Here is a 15,776-nt window from a genome sequence, read left to right as displayed (position 1 = left end):
CCACGCATGACATCACACTCCCTAGGAAGAAGGTAATGCCACTGTGGCGACCGTACTCCTGGGGGCGACACAAGTGCACTGATGCCCAGCCACTGCTCGATGAATCTGCTGGTACATTGACCCAGACCACTACATTCCCCTCGCACGCTACACGACCTGAATCTGACCCTGATGAAACTCAGGTTACCCTTCCCATATACAGTTCCATCTTACACGGTGACAAAGAGGAAGCTGCAGATGAAAGTGCAGGTTCGGCCCACCCGCCATCAGACACACCACCGTGCCAGTGCCGTCGCCAACGAGTGGGCCCCCCCTGCTTGCTCAGGATCACAGCACTTGCAAAGTTGAAATACTGTGCAGTGAGATGGAAGATGGGGACGACGAGGAGTCCAGACAAGTACAGGGATTCCCTAGCGAGGAGACTTATTTGATTGTTTTCAATGTTGGGACAGCAATTTTTGGGGAGCACTATACTCTGGAGAATGATAGATGGGGCCCACCATACACTGGAACATTCCAAAGGTGGACATCAGACACTGGAGCAGCATTTACAGGGCCCATTATACACTAGAGCATTAGAAATGGGGCCCATTATGTTTGGAGCATTATTTGGGCCCATAAGACAGTGGAGCTTCATCCATGGGGACCAACATATACTGTAGCATTATGTGGAGCTCATCATATACTGTTTCAAACATTATATGGGACCAATGATTCTGTATGGAGAAATAGATGGGCCTCGTCATGAGATGTAAAAAGTGAGGTATTTTTCATTGTACTATACCGCTATTTCTCTGCCGTATCGGAGCATGATGAGTTGTGGTATGTGTTAAAGGGGCGCTCTTTCGCCCAGGGCACATGAAAACCTGCAGCCAGCCCTCCCCCCCCACAACTTTAGCCAAATAACCCCCATTTTTCAGTGCGTAACTTGTATTATGAAGTTAATTAAGGTTGACAAGCTTAAGTAAGAAGAATTGATGCTTTTGGCATTCAAATGGGCACTGTTGGTGTGTTTCCTGTCCTCCTCTCACTGCCGACTTTTATTCCCCATTGACTTACATTGGGTTTCGTGTTTTGGGACGACCCCGACTTTTCCCTATAATCGGACGATCTTGCTCGACCCGACTTTTGGAAAAGTCGGATTTCACGAAACGAAACGCGACCCTAAAAAACCAAAAGTCGCTCAACTCTAGTCCACAACATTGTCATGAAACCCCTGTCTCCAATGCCACTTCTGATGTGTGCTCCACCAACACCTCTTCCAAGCTGCCCCCGGCCCCTATGGCTCATGTGAGAATTCATCACCGCTGCTGTGTGCTGGAAATGCCTCAACCAATCGGTTTACCAGAGTTGCTTGTTTGTTAGCCAATATTAGGTCAAGGTTCTCCTGTGGCATGATGTTTTGGAATTTGCCTTCATAGCGTGGATCCAGGATGCTGGCCAACCAGTAGTCATCATCGTTCATCATTTTGGCAATGCGGGGGTCCCTTTTTAGGAACTGCAAGGCATAATCTGACATGTGGGCCAATGTTCCCGGTGTCAATGATGCACTGCGAGTGCTGGGTGGAGGAGCACTTTCTGGCAAATCCACATCCCTCCAGTCACACACAAACCCTGCACAAGACCTTGCCACGCCAACATTTTCTCTTGCCCCACGAGAAGCATCCTCCTCCCTAAATAATCACCCCCATCATCATCCTCCTCCTCTTCCTCTTCTTCCTCCACCTCATCCAGCAGAGTTCCTGGAGCAGACAATGGCTGACTGTCATCAAGGCTTCCCTCCTCCTCTTCCTCATCATCCTCGGCTGCAAACGCCTGCTCCTTAATGTGCATGAAAGTTTGCATGAGCAGACGCATAAGTGGGATGCTCATGCTTATGATGGCGTCGTCTGCGCTTACCAGCCGTGTACATTCCTCTAAACACTGAAGGACTTTACAGAGGTCTTTCAGCTTCGACCACTGCACACCTGTCAACTCCATGTCTGCCCTCAAAGTGCCTGCCCGTGTATCCTCCCACAAATGCATTACGGCCTGCCTCTGTTCGCACAGCCGCTCAACCATGTGCAGGGTGGAGTTCCACCTTGTAACATCGATAATTAGGCGGTGCTTGGGAAGGTGGAGCAATCGCTGCAGCTTCTGCATACGACTGGAGTGTACCGGCGACCGGCGGATGTGCGAGCACAGTCTTCGGACCTTCTGGAGCAGGCCTGTTAACTCCGGATAATTATTGAGGAACAACTGCACCACCAAGTTCAAGGTGTGAGCCAAGCAAGGTATGTGTCTGAGTTTTGAAAGGGCTATGGCTGCCACAAAATTCCAGCCGTTATCACTAACTACCTTGCCTGCCTCAAGATGTAGACTGCCCAGCCATGACTCAGTTTGTCGCTGAAAGTAGTCGGCCAGTACCGCCGCGGTGTGTCTGTCGCCCAAACACATCATCTTCAACAAAGCCTGCTGATGCTTTCCACTAGCTGATCGATAGGGGGACACCTCGTGTGCAACACTGGCCTCTGCAGATGGTGTGCTCGTGCGACTGCGTTCTGTGGACGAGCTTTCGCTTCTGGAGGAGGAGGAGGAGGGTCGAACGCCTACAGCCAACTGTTTTCTATACCGTGGGCTAGGCAGCACTGTCCCACCACAGCTGACCCTGTGGAACCTCCATCCACCACATTAACCCAGTGCGCAGTGATGGACACGTAACGGTCCTGGCCATGCTGACTGGACCATGCATCAGTTGTGATGTGCACCTTTCCACTCACTGATTGCTTGAGTGCATGTACAATGCGGTCTTTCACATGAAGGTGGAGGACTGGGATGGCTTTGCGAGAAAAGAAGTGGCGACTGGGTAGGTCATAGCGTGGTACTGCGTAGGCCATGAGTTCGCAGAAAGCTGCGCTTTCAACCAACCGATAGGGCATCATCTCTAACGAGATTAGTTTGGCAATGTGGGTGTTCAAACCCAGTGTACGCAGATGAGAGGATGAGTACTTTCTTGTCCTACTCATAGTCTCTGGTAGGGTGAGCTGGACTTGAGAGCTGCATATGGTCGAACTAGCAGTGGACATGGCGGACTGAGAGAGGGTTGATGATGGTGATGGAGTTGGTGTTCTTTCTGATGGCCTAGATTCAGTCTTTCGTTGCAATAACAGTGTGATTCCCTGACTGATTTGCCCTTGCGATGACAACTCAACATTTCCTACTAGTGGTGGGCTAACCGGTGGGCTTGCAGTGGGGGAAACAATGTAGTGTTGCTGACTACCTTCTTTGGGAGCAGTTGCACATGTGGTACGTGAGTTTTGGTAGTCCGTCCACGCTTGCAAGTTCATGGTGGTTAAATGTCTTAGCATGCAACTGGTATTCAAAGTTCTCAGATTTTTCCCTCGGCTAAAGGTCTTTGTGCACTTCTTACATATAACCTTTGCCTGATCATTAGGATTTTGTTCAAAAAAGTGCCACACTGCACTCTTGCTACTATGGAAGACATTTTGAGGCCTTGCACGCTGTGCTATTTTGACCGTCTAGCCAAGCTGTCCTGCAACTCTTTTGGTTTTTGTAACCTGTTTTTGGACTGCTCTGAGCCTGCCAGATAACAGCTGTTGTGATGTTGATGCCCGCTGCGGATGCTCCTCCTCCTCTTCTGAGATATTGGCAGCGGCACCCTCTTCCCCCAATGGATGCCAATCTGGGTCAACAACTGGGTCATCCATCACCTCCTCTTCAATGTCATGTGCACCTTCCTCTGTGTCACCGTGTATGGTGGTATAGTATGCGGGAAGGGGCACCTGAGTTTCATCAGGGTCAGATTCTGCCTCATTACACTGCGAGGACAATGTAGTGCTCTGAGTGAATGTACCAGCAGAATCATCTATCACTGGCTGTGCATCAGTGCACTCCATGTCAGATTCATCTTGGCCTGGGTAATTCACGATTTGACTTGATAACCCAGGCATGGTATGTGAAAACAGCTCCATGGACTAATCTGTAGTGTGGCCTGCCGCATCCTTCAATTTTGGTTGGGGTGAAGGACACAAGGAAAGGTGTGGTTCATGACCATGAGCCTCCAATGACGACTCAGTGCTTTTATTTTTTAAAACTTCAGAAGAGGAGGCGATAGAGCTGGAGGCTGAGTCAGCAATGTAAGCCAAAACTTGTTCTTGAAGCTCCGGCTTTAAAAGCGGTTTACCTACTCCCAGAAAAGGGAGCCTTCGAGGCCTTGTAGAGCCAGACGATGACACAGGATCAACACCTCCTGCATTAGGTGCTATTTTGCTTTTGCCACTACCAGCAGATCCACCACCAACACCATCATTACCAGCTGCCAACCCCCGCCCACTTCCACGGACTCTTCCACCACACTTCCTCATTTTTGGGGAAAATGTACCCAAAAAAACACCAACTATATGGTACTGTAAAACAAGGTACAAGGTGTATATAGGAGTGGGGAGAATTTGAATCTCTCTAGACTTCAGGACACAGTTGGATACTGTCAGGCCCTGTTTATATTACACCGCAATGTGACAGGCAGATTCTGGATGGTGTAAGAAAGGTGTATAGAGGACAGGGGAGAATTGGAATCTCTCTAGACTTCAGGACACATTTGGATTCTGTCAGGCCCTGTTTATATTACACCGCAATGTGACAGGCAGATTCTGGATGTTGTAAGAAAGGTGGATAGAGGACTGTGGAGAATTGGAATCTCTCTATACTTCAGGACACAGTTGGATTCTGTCAGGCCCTGTGTCTATAACACCGCAATGTGACCGGCAGAAATTGCCTAGTGTATGACAAACTACAAGGTGTATATAGAATTGGGCAGAATTGGAATCTCCCTAGAGTGTAGGTCTGTAAGAACGGACAAACTCCTCGGCTTTTCCTTCAGAGTCACACACTTAGATAGCTTCAATTTGGCCGTGATAACAGCCGTTACACGGTACTGAGAGAGGAGCATGCACGTACACCACTGTACGGTGTATGTAAATTTGTCAAGCTCCGTGTTTTTGTATACGGACTGACACACGCTGTCTCTCTCTAGTTTTGAATGTAATCAAACAGCAAATATACTAAACTGTTTGAAAAACGGACAAAACTATAAGGTGTAGGTCTGTAAGAATGGACAAACTCCTCAACTTTTCCTTACAGAGTTACACACGTAGATAGCTTCAATTTGGCCGTGATAACAGCCGTTACACTGTACTGAGAGAGGAGCGTACACGTTCACCGCTGTACGGTGTATGTAAAATTGTCAAGTTCCGTGTTTTTGCATACGGACTAACACACGCTGTCTCTCTCTACTTTTGAATCTAATCAAACAGCAAATTTACTAAACTGTTTGAAAAATGGACAAAACTATAAGGTGTAGGTCTGTAAGAACGGACAAACTCCTCGACTTTTCCTTACAGAGTCACACACGTAGATAGCTTCAATTTGGCCATGATAATAGCTGTTACACGGTACTGTGTGAGGAGCTTACACCATTGTACGGTGTGTGAAAAATTGAACACTCACTACCTCACCTGGACAAAAAATACTACACCCCCCTTCAGGAAGATCCCACCAAAAAATGCAAAGAGGAATTAACAAAGATCATCTATGGGTTTGACTCTATGTCATTCTCCCTACTGGATCTAATACCAGACAACCCCAAAATAGGTACCTTCTACATGTTACCTAAAATACACATCCTGCACTATTAAACCTCTAGCATACTTCCGCTACATTGATGACCTACTAATAATCTGGAAAGGCTCAGAGGAGGACTTGCTTACCTTCCACAACAACTTCAACAAGTTCCACCCAACCATCAAACTCACCCTCAACTTTTCAAAATCCCAAATCCATTTTCTGGACACAACTATATATATCAAAGACAATACCGTACAAACGACTATTTACCATAGACCCACAGGACGTCCGGCATACCTGAGGTGGAACAGCTTTCATCCGAGACACACAAAAAAATCAATAATCTACAGTCAAGCTCTAAGGTACATTCGGATCTGTTCAGACAATGAGGATAGAAAACTACAACTCAGAAAAACATTCCTACACCAAGGATATCATCCACTTGTAATTGATGAACAGATCCACAGAGCTACAAGGATCCCAAGAAGCAGCCTCCTGGATTACAAACAGAAGGTGGAAAACAACAGGGTGCCGCTTGTGGTCACGTACAACCCTCACATGAACATTTTAAGGAAAATTGGCGCTGACCTCCAACCCATATTCCACAAAGACCACAGACTGAAAGCAATATTCCCGGAACTGCCACTGCTCTCCTACAAACAGCCTCCCAACCTAAGGAATATCCTTATCAGAAGTACCCTCGCATCACCTTCAGAGACAGGCACAGTCCCCTGTAACAGTAAGAAATGCAAGACCTGCACCCACATATCACCAACACATAAAGTCCCCATACCCAACACAAATCAGGACTATAAGATCATGGACTCTTTTTCATGTACATCCTCCAATGTCGTGTACATGATACAGTGTACAAGGTGCAATGCAGGGACATACATCGGGGAACTAAGTAAAAACTACAAACAAGGATGAATCTGCATAGACATACGATAAAAAATGAGCTGGACACACCTGTAGGGATACACTTCTCTAGACTTGGACACAGCTTGGCAGATCTAAAAGTCCTAACATTGAAAGGTCATTTTAATAGTGACAGATAGAGTTGAGCGACTTTTGCTTTTTTAGGGTCGCGTTTCGTTTCGTGAAACCCGACTTTTCCAAAAGTCGGGTCGAGCAAGATCGTCCGATTATAGGGAAAAGTCGGGGTCGTCCCGAAACACGAAACCCAATGTAAGTCAATGGGGAATAAAAGTCGGCAGTGAGAGGAGGACAGGAAACACACCTACAGTGCCCATTTGAATGCCAAAAGCATCAATTCTTCTTACTTAAGCTTGTCAACCTTAATTAACTTCATAATACAAGTTACGCACTGAAAAATGGGGGTTATTTGGCTAAATTTGTGGGGGGGAGGGCTGGCTGCAGGTTTTCATGTGCCCTGGGCGAAAGAGCGCCCCTTTAACACATACCACAACTCATCATGCTCCGATACGGCAGAGAAATAGCGGTATAGTACAATGAAAAATACCTCACTTTTTACATCTCATGACGAGGCCCATCTATTTCTCCATACAAAATCATTGGTCCCATATAATGTTTGAAACAGTATATGATGAGCTCCACATAATGCTACAGTATATGTTGGTCCCCATGGATGAAGCTCCACTGTCTTATGGGCCCAAATAATGCTCCAAACATAATGGGCCCCATTTCTAATGCTCTAGTGTATAATGGGCCCTGTAAATGCTGCTCCAGTGTCTGATGTCCACCTTTGGAATGTTCCAGTGTATGGTGGGCCCCATCTATCATTCTCCAGAGTATAGTGCTCCCCAAAAATTGCTGTCCCAACATAGAAAACAATCAAATAAGTCTCCTCGCTAGGGAATCCCTGTACTTGTCTGGACAGGTGCTGTAGCTTGCTTAACAGCTCGCCAGCCGTTCTCACGCCCAGTATGGATTGCACGTGATTGCACAAAGGTTAGAAAGGGTACCGTATCCCTGGATAACATGTATGGATAGCGTACACATTCAAAATATATGTCTATACAGCATGAGGCAGGCTCAGACGGTGTTAGGCCCAGTATGGATTGCACGTCATTGCACAAAGGTTAGAAGGGGTACCGTATCCCCGGATAACATGTATGGATAGCGTACACATTCAAAATATATGTCTATACAGCATGAGGCAGGCTCAGACGGTGTTAGACCCAGTATGGATTGCACGTCATTGCACAAAGGTTAGAAGGGGTACCGTATCCCCGGATAACATGTATGGATAGCGTACACATTCAAAATATATGTCTATACAGCATGAGGCAGGCTCAGACGGTGTTAGGCCCAGTATGGATTGCACGTCATTGCACAAAGGTTAGAAAGGGTACCGTATCCCTGGATAACATGTATGGATAGCGTACACATTCAAAATATATGTCTATACAGCATGAGGCAGGCTCAGACGGTGTTAGGCCCAGTATGGATTGCACGTCATTGCACAAAGGTTAGAAAGGGTACCGTATCCCTGGATAACATGTATGGATAGCGTACACATTCAAAATATATGTCTATACAGCATGAGGCAGGCTCAGACGGTGTTAGGCCCAGTATGGATTGCACGTCATTGCACAAAAGGTTAGAAGGGGTACCGTATCCCCGGATAACATGTATGGATAGCGTAACATTCAAAATATATGTCTATACAGCATGAGGCAGGCTCAGACGGTGTTAGGCCCAGTATGGATTGCACGTCATTGCACAAAGGTTAGAAGGGGTACCGTATCCCCGGATAACATGTATGGATAGCGTACACATTCAAAATATATGTCTATACAGCATGAGGCAGGCTCAGACGGTGTTAGGCCCAGTATGGATTGCACGTCATTGCACAAAGGTTAGAAGGGGTACCGTATCCCCGGATAACATGTATGGATAGCGTACACATTCAAAATATATGTGTCACGTCCGCCATGTCTGCCATGTCTGTTTGTCTCAAGAACTCCTGGAGCGATGTGCATGCGCATGTTTTGTCTGCTGTCCTGCATGTTCGCTAGAGCTGTGTGCAGACTCACCTCATGTCTGAGCTGCAGGATCCCTGCGTTTCTGCTCTGCCTTCTGTGATCTTCTCGTCATGTCTGGAGTCCTTGATCATGTGATGTTTCTTAAGATCCTGCACTGTCTGGTTCTGCAATCATCTCGTCATGTCTAGAATCCCGGATCATGTGTTCTTCCTAGGATCCTGCACTGGTTGGTTCGGTGATCATCTCGTCATGTCTGAAACCCTGATCATGTGACGTTTCCTAAGATCCTGCACTGTCTGGTTCTGCTATCATCTCGTCACGTCTAGAATCCCGGAAGTGCTCCCCTGGTCCTGACCTGGAGGAGGAGGTGCTATGCCCTATATCAGGCTGCCTCTTCCTATGCTCAGGGCCTGATTATTGTGTTGCTTCCCTGCAAGGCTCTGGGTCTGTGGGGTTGCTCCCTCTATTCTGTGCCCTTGCACTTTGCTCTGTAGTGCGTCTCTGCACACGCTCCGTGCTCGTATTCCGCCTCTTGTCTTGTGCCATGTCTTGTGTTGTCTCTCGTGCCATGTTTGTCTTTGCCTTGCTTTGCCTTGTAGTCCTTCTGCTGTTCTTTGTCTTAGTCTGTTTTGCTATGTCTCGCCTTAGCTATGCTTTGACTTGTAGTCCTTCCTGCGTTCTCTGCCTCGCCTGTTTTGCCATGTCTTGCTTTTGCTATGCTTTGACTTGTAGTCCTCCCTGTGTTCTCTGCCTTGCTATTCCTTGCTTTGTGTTCCTCCCTATGGTCTCAGTCTTTGCTTGCTCTGCCTCGCTCTCTCCTATGGTGCTCTGTAGTGCTCCCTGGCACACGCACCATTTCTCCTCTCCTTAGTGCTCGTTTCTATGTCTAGTCCCAAGGTTCTCCCTTGGCCCGGCTCTGGGCTTCGCCTACGCTCCGCTGCTAGACTCTTTCCTATTATGCTCTCTTGCACGTTTCTAGGCTAGTCCCAAGGTTCCCCCTTGGCCCGGCTCTGGGCTTCGGCCTACGCTCCGCTGCTAGCTCTGTTCTTGCTCTGATCTGCTTCCGTTCCTGGTTCTGTACTCTGCTTAAGCCCTGCCTTGTTTCTCGTCTTGTCTTCCCCTGCTCTGTTTCTGCCTGTATTCCTTGCCTTGTTCCCTGCCTTGTCCTTGCATTGAACCCCGGCGTGGGTTCCCCTTGGCCGTCTCCTGTGCCGTGGTAAGTGCCACGTGTTTGTGTACAGCCATGTGTACTGGCCAGTGTGGCGTGCCCCCTGCGTGGCTCCTAGCACGCACCCTGCCTTGAACCCTGGCGTGGCTCCTAGCACGCACCCTGCCTTGAACCCTGGCGTGGCTCCTAGCACACACCCTGCCCTGAACCTGGCGTGGCTCCTAGCACGAAGGTTCCTTTGCCCCCTCCTGTGCCTTAGTCGTGCCTCGTGCTGGCGTTACAGCCGTGTGCATTGGCCAGTGAGGTGTGCGTCCCTGCGTAGCTCCTAGCACGCAGCCCTGCTCTGAACCCTGGCGTGTCTCTACACGCACTCTGTCTTGTGCCTTGGCGTGTCTCTACACGCACTCTGTCTTGTGCCTTGGCGTGTCTCTACACGCACTCTGTCTTGTGCCTTGGCGTGTCTCTACACGCACTCTGTCTTGTGCCTTGGCGTGTCTCTACACGCACTCTGTCTTGTGCCTTGGCGTGTCTCTACACGCACTCTGTCTTGTGCCTTGGCGTGTCTCTACACGCACTCTGTCTTGTACCTTGGCGTGTCTCTACACGCACTCTGTCTTGTACCTTGGCGTGTCCCCTACACACGCACCTCGCTTTGAACCCTGGCGTGTCCCCTACACACGCACCTTGCACCTAGTCTTGAACCCTGGTGTGTCCCCTACACACGCACCTAGCCTTGGACCCTGGCGTGTCCCCTACACACGCACCTAGCCTTGGACCTTGGCGTGTTCCCTAAACACGCACCCTGCTTGGATATCTGTCGTGCCTCCTTGCCTGAACCCTGGTTTGCCTGCCGGATGCCCGGAACCTGCCGACCGTTGCCAGAGGTCCGGAACCAGATGACTACGGCCTGATGTCCGGAGCTGACGTCCGCAGCCTGATCCCTGGACCCTGTCGGTTTGCCAGCAGTCCGGAGTCCGATGCCATCATGCCATTACCTGTGCCTAGGCGTGCCATCTGGCACGTACCATGTTATGGACCTTGGCGTGCCCACGCGCGCACCTTGCACATTTTGCTTGTTTTCTCTGTATGTGATCTTGTGTTATTCTAATGAAGATACCTTGCACCTACGTCTAGTCTCGTCTTGCTTCCTGCTCGTCCTTGTTGTCAGACACTCGTCTAGTGTCCCCTGAGCCGGCCGTCTGGTCCCAGCAGTCGTGGTGGCTCACCCCCTTGGTCTTGCCCCTGACACTCCCTGTATAGGGGTATAATACTTATGTATGGTATAAGGACTTCAATGGCGTAGGGCAATGACGGCAGAGACACGCTTAGTGAAGCAAGTGATTTATATACAATTGTGCACAACAAACGTGGAAATACGTAACGGGTTCAGAGCACAGACATACAGCAGCACATAGCAAAAGGTTCAGCAAGGATGGTAAGTTATTAAGAGTCACTGAGTACGGAATATAACTGGGTATTGCAGGCAAAGTCCAGAGTATAACAAATGTCCAGCAGGATAATGTTCAGCGGGCACCGGGTAACAACTACTAACCAGTATAGCAAACAGAAGTCCAGTTGTAGCGAGCCTCTGGTATGATGAGTCCGGTGGAGATCCAGTAAGGGGACCTTCAGTGGGCACAAACACTAACCGGGTACGGTAGCCAGAAGTCCAGCGGTATCCAGAGGTCCAGAGAGGTGAAGTCTCAAGCAGGAAGCAGGGTTGTTCCAGAGTCACAAGATCTGGGAGAGTGGCAGGGCAGGAGCACACCAGGAATCAATATACTCAAGCGATTTGCTTGTGCTTAGGGGCGGGTTTTTATGCAGCTGGGGAGGAAGTGATGTAAACGAAAACTCCATCTTAACTAAGGGCAGCTAAGAGGAAGTGATGCGACAGGACCGAAAACTCCATCTTAACCAAGGGCAAAAGTTCATTCAAAACAGACCGGAAAGTCCTAGGATCCTGACAAGGGGGTGGATTCTCACAAGGTCAGCTCGCCATCGGTGGGTGGGTGCCACGACCCAGAGGGTCCACTCAAAAAATGGGCTCAGCAGGAGCTGAGTCCGTCACAATATGTCTATACAGCATGAGGCAGGCTCAGACGGTGTTAGGCCCAGTATGGATTGCACGTCATTGCACAAAGGTTAGAAGGGGTACCGTATCCCCGGATAACATGTATGGATAGCGTACACATTCAAAATATATGTCTATACAGCATGAGGCAGGCTCAGACGGTGTTAGGCCCAGTATGGATTGCACGTCATTGCACAAAGGTTAGAAGGGGTACCGTATCCCCGGATAACATGTATGGATAGCGTACACATTCAAAATATATGTCTATACAGCATGAGGCAGGCTCAGACGGTGTTAGGCCCAGTATGGATTGCACGTCATTGCACAAAGGTTAGAAAGGGTACCGTATCCCTGGATAACATGTATGGATAGCGTACACATTCAAAATATATGTCTATACAGCATGAGGCAGGCTCAGACGGTGTTAGGCCCAGTATGGATTGCACGTCATTGCACAAAGGTTAGAAAGGGTACCGTATCCCTGGATAACATGTATGGATAGCGTACACATTCAAAATATATGTCTATACAGCATGAGGCAGGCTCAGACGGTGTTAGGCCCAGTATGGATTGCACGTCATTGCACAAAGGTTAGAAGGGGTACCGTATCCCCGGATAACATGTATGGATAGCGTACACATTCAAAATATATGTCTATACAGCATGAGGCAGGCTCAGACGGTGTTAGGCCCAGTATGGATTGCACGTCATTGCACAAAGGTTAGAAAGGGTACCGTATCCCTGGATAACATGTATGGATAGCGTACACATTCAAAATATATGTCTATACAGCATGAGGCAGGCTCAGACGGTGTTAGGCCCAGTATGGATTGCACGTCATTGCACAAAGGTTAGAAGGGGTACCGTATCCCCGGATAACATGTATGGATAGCGTACACATTCAAAATATATGTCTATACAGCATGAGGCAGGCTCAGACGGTGTTAGGCCCAGTATGGATTGCACGTCATTGCACAAAGTTTAGAAGGGGTAACGTATCCCCGGATAACATGTATGGATAGCGTACACATTCAAAATATATGTCTATACATCAGGAGGCAGGCTCAGACGGTGTCAGGCACAGTATGGATTTGACGGCCCAGATTACACAGCGGAGGAGCAGGGAGAGGTAAAGATTGCAAATGATGGGGCCCTGGCCAAGCAAGGGGGGCCCACTCGTGGGCGTCGGTACTGGCACTGGGCCCCTCATAGTACAGCGGTGTGTCTGACGGCGGGTGTGCACCACCACCGTCAGAGACACTTGATTGCACTATGAGGGACCCTGTGCCAGTGCCCGCGCCCAAGAGTCGGCCTACCCACCTGTCCAGGGCAATGGCACTCGCACGGTGTCGTGCGCTAGGTGGTGACCCCGGCCATGGGGGGGGGAGGCAGCACAGTTAGGGAGTTTTAGAAAGTGGCATATGTTGATGTTGGACATTCAACTGATGCAAAAGGCGAAATAGGTGAAGTACCAGGAAGAGGTGGACCAAAGCAAGCCATTTTTCTGTCACCCTATGTGTCATCAGGGGAAGATGGAACAAAATCCTTGGAAACCCATGCGTGGTTCATTTTAATGAAGGTTAGATCATCCACATTTTGGGTTGACAGACGGGTCCTTTTTTCTGTCAGGATTGATCCAGCTGCACTGAAGACTCTTTCCGATAGCACACTTGCAGCTGGGCAAGTGAGCTCCTGTAAGGCATATTGGGCCAATTCAGGCCAGGTGTCCAGTTTAGCAGCCCAATAGTCAAAGGGGAATGACCTGTGTGGGAGAACATCGATATGGGAGGAAAAGTAGTTTGTAACCATAGTTGACAACTGCTGTCTCCTGTCACTTTCCATCGATGCAGTATTACCAGTTGTGTGAGCGGTATTTGAAAAATCAGTCCACAACATTGTCATGAAACCCGTCTCCAACGCCACTTCTGCTGTGTGCACCACGAACACCTAGGATGGCGTCATCTGCGCTTACCAGCCGTGTGCATTCCTCAAAACACTGAAGGACTTTACAAAGGTCTTTCAGCTTCGACCACTGCATGCCTGTCAACTCCATGTCTGCTCTCAAAGTGCCTGGCCGTGTATCCTCCCACAAATGCATTATGGCCTGCTTCTGCTCGCACAGCCGCTCCACCATGTGCAGGGTGGAGTTCCACCTTGTTGCAATGTCGATAATGAGGCGGGGGTTGGGAAGGTGGAGCAATCGCTGCAGCTTCTGCATACGAACGGAGTGTACAGGCGACCGGCGGATGTGCGCGCACAGTCTTCGCACCTTCTGTAGCAGGGCTGTTAACTCCGGATAATTTTTGAGGAAGCACTGCACCACCAGGTTCAAGGTGTGAGCCAAGCAAGGTATGTGGCTGAGTTTTGAAAGGGCTATGGCTGCCACAAAATTACGGCCGTTATCACTAACTACCTTGCCTGCCTCAAGATGTACACTGCCCAGCCATGACTCAGTTTGTCACTTCAAGTACTCGGCCAGCACCTCGGCGGTGTGTCTGTCGCCCAAACACATCATCTGCAACACAGCCTGCTGACGCTTTCCACTAGCTGCTCGATAGGGGGACACATCGTGTGCAACAGTGGCAGCTGCAGATGGAGTGCTCGTACGACTGCGCTCTGTGGACGAGCTGTCACTTCTGGAGGAGGAGGAGGAGGGTCGAACGCCTACAGCCAACTGTTTCCTAGACCGTGGGCTAGGCAGCACTGTCCCACCACCGCTGTCCCCTGTGGACCCTGCATCCACCACATTAACCCAGTGCGCAGTGATGAACACGTAACGGCCCAGGCCATGCCGACTGGACCATGCATCAGTTGTGAGGTGCACCTTTCCGCTCACTGACGGCTTGAGTGCATGGACAATGCGGTCTTTCACATGATGGTGGAGGGCTGGGATGGCTTTGCGAGAGAAGAAGTGGCGACTGGGTAGGTCATAGCGTGGTACTGCATAGGCCATGAGTTCGCGGAAAGCTGTGCTTTCCACCAACCGAAAGGGCATCATCTCAAACGAGATTAGTTTGGCAATGTGGGCATTCAAACCCAGTGTACGCGGATGAGAGACTGAGTACTTTCTTGACCTACTCATAGTGTCTGGGAGGGTGAGCTGGACTTGAGAGCTGCATATGGTGGAAGTAGCGGTGGACAGGGTGTTAGGGTCGGCGGAACGCACCAGATATAAATAATGGAAGGCGCGTTCGCCGCCCGGGGTCCACCGTGCGGTAGATGACAAGACCGCTGCTGGACAATGGCAGATACGCTAGAAGTGCGATACAGCGCTCGGGTTAACGTCACCCGAGAGCCTGAGAGCGGACTCTGTTTAGTCACAGAGACGCCAAAGTATGAACTAGACGTAAAGGCTGAACCTGTTAGCTGCACAGGTCAGCCGGCGTGTGGCGTCGCAGCCGCGAACACCAAAAGCTGCTACTACTGCAGCGCGGCCGTAACTGAAGCCGCTAAGCGACGATGCCGGAGGAGCCGGGCACCGACGGACGCTAGTGTAGGTGAGGAAGGCTCAGTGGCGTGTAGCCTGCCACAATCTGGAGCTGACTAACCCAACATACTGTCACCATTCGTAATATCCGAGGGAAGGGGTTTCATAATAAGTCAGACACCAGTCCATGCATCCATCACCATACACACAGCATAATATGCTACACTAGCGCATGGCCGAGCCGCCATGCAGGCTTTTTATAGCCATGCGCTTCCGGGACCTTCCAGTACTATAGGAAGGACCAATCAGATCCGACATAGGACCTTCACATGTGACCCCTGCTCTCCACTGAGAGGACAAGTTGCGGGCATGCCCAGTCGCACGGCGTGAGGACTTAGCCTCTAGAGCAGTTCCCTGCAAAGCAGGTTGCGTTATCATTGTTGCACCAGAGGTGGCAGCAACATCCAGGCTCACAGAACGAGTCTGCGGGGAATGCCTGGTTCGCCGAGATTGCTGAGC

The 15,776-nt window shown here is 49.6% G+C and overlaps 1 long non-coding RNA gene across 1 annotated transcript in view; it reads right to left on the bottom strand.

Moving 5' to 3' along the window:
- LOC141083822 (uncharacterized) overlaps positions 1 to 10,993 on the bottom strand; it is a 66,574-nt gene extending 55,581 nt beyond the window's left edge. The window contains exon 1 of the long non-coding RNA XR_012230831.1: positions 8,643 to 10,993. This is a non-coding gene — a long non-coding RNA (uncharacterized lncRNA). The remainder of the gene's footprint in view (positions 1 to 8,642) is intronic.
- Between the last annotated feature and the right edge of the window lie 4,783 nt (positions 10,994 to 15,776).

The sequence above is a fragment of the Dendrobates tinctorius genome, unplaced genomic scaffold (assembly GCF_039654945.1).
Source record: "Dendrobates tinctorius isolate UK_male_01 unplaced genomic scaffold, ASM3965494v1 ptg000021l, whole genome shotgun sequence".
NCBI classification, from domain to species: Eukaryota; Metazoa; Chordata; class Amphibia; order Anura; family Dendrobatidae; genus Dendrobates; species Dendrobates tinctorius.
The sequence above is the reverse complement of the archived record's forward strand: the minus strand, read 5'-3'. Positions and strand labels throughout refer to the sequence as shown.